The sequence below is a fragment of the Bombus bifarius genome, unplaced genomic scaffold, assembly GCF_011952205.1.
Source record: "Bombus bifarius isolate JDL3187 unplaced genomic scaffold, Bbif_JDL3187 scf7180000008244, whole genome shotgun sequence".
In the NCBI taxonomy this organism is placed as follows: Eukaryota; Metazoa; Arthropoda; class Insecta; order Hymenoptera; family Apidae; genus Bombus; species Bombus bifarius.
Window position 1 is genome coordinate 569,836 of NW_022884538.1, and position 1,611 is coordinate 571,446.

The 1,611-nt window shown below is 41.3% G+C and overlaps 1 pseudogene; it reads right to left on the reverse strand.

Moving 5' to 3' along the window:
* Positions 1-284: 284 nt before the first annotated feature.
* On the reverse strand, positions 285-1,275 carry LOC117211794 (annotated as a pseudogene).
* Positions 1,276-1,611: the final 336 nt, after the last annotated feature.

A 1,611-nucleotide genomic window follows, 5' to 3' on the forward strand; every position in this document is an offset into this window, starting at 1 on the left:
CCCTAAGATAGCAAGATTAATACTGGTTAGTATAACTATAGATAGTTCATAGTTGTGACAGATTATTGCCAATATGTTTGGCAACCAGACAGTTTCCCAGTCTCGAGCCTCAGTCTCGAGCCTTTCCAGGTCTTGTGTCTTTTTAGTCTCTTGAGTCTTTATAGCCTCTTGAGTCTTTATAGAGTCTCTTGAGTCTTTATAGTCTCATGAGTCTTTATAGAGTCTCGAGCCACTCCAAGTCTTGAGTCTTTATAGTCTCTGGAGCCTTTTCAGGTCTTGAGTTTTTATAGAGTCTCTTGAGTCTTTATAGTCTCCTGAGTCTTTATAGTCTCATGAGTCTTTATAGTCTCATGAGTCTTTATAGTCTCATGAGTCTTTATAGAGTCTCGAGCCCCTCCAAGTCTTGAGTCCTTATAGTCTCCTGAGTCTTTATAGTCTCTCGAGCCTTTCCAAGTCTTGAGTCCTTATAGTCTCCTGAGTCTTTATAGTCTCTCGAGCCTTTCCAAGTCTTGAGTCTTTATAGTCTCTCGAGCCTTTCCAGGTCTTGAGTCTTTATAGCCTCATGAGTCTTTATAGTCTCTGGAGCCTTTTCAGGTCTTGAGTTTTTATAGAGTCTCTTGAGTCTTTATAGTCTCCTGAGTCTTTATAGTCTCATGAGTCTTTATAGTCTCATGAGTCTTTATAGTCTCTCGGGCCTTTCCAAGTCTTGAGTCTTTATAGTCTCCTGAGTCTTTATAGTCTCTCGAGCCTTTCCAGGTCTTGAGTCTTTATAGTCTCATGAGTCTTTATAGTCTCTGGAGCCTTTTCAGGTCTTGAGTTTTTATAGAGTCTCTTGAGTCTTTATAGTCTCCTGAGTCTTTATAGTCTCATGAGTCTTTATAGTCTCATGAGTCTTTATAGTCTCTCGGGCCTTTCCAAGTCTTGAGTCTTTATAGTCTCCTGAGTCTTTATAGTCTCTCGAGCCTTTCCAGGTCTTGAGTCTTTATAGTCTCATGAGTCTTTATAGTCTCTGGAGCCTTTTCAGGTCTTGAGTTTTTATAGAGTCTCTTGAGTCTTTATAGTCTCCTGAGTCTTTATAGTCTCATGAGTCTTTATAGTCTCATGAGTCTTTATAGAGTCTCGAGCCCCTCCAAGTCTTCAGTCCTTATAGTCTCCTGAGTCTTTATAGTCTCTCGAGCATTTCCAAGTCTTCAGTCTTTATAGTCTCCTGAGTCTTTATAGTCTCTCGAGCCTTACCAGGTCTTGAGTTTTTATAGTCTCTTGAGTCTTGCTCATCTTGCAAGTCATCCGGAAAATCTTGATCGTCTTTGGTATCTTCCAAGTCTCGATCGTGCTGTGTCGTAGAAACGACGATCGGCCACTTTTGCTTCCGTTTATGTTGGAAATGGGCTGTGTGACGTCTTTTTGAAAACGTTCTTCCAGGCACAGAATTTTCTACCTCGCGTCACATTCGCAGCGTCCCAAGTAAATGAACGAAGCAAGCAACAAGATAGTCGTAGCTGTAGAACCTCGACTGCGGCTAAAAAATCATTTCCACTCTGAGATTCTCAACTCTCAAATTCTTCTTCGTCCCAGGAATATGCAATATCCCGCATCAACACCTCCGAAACG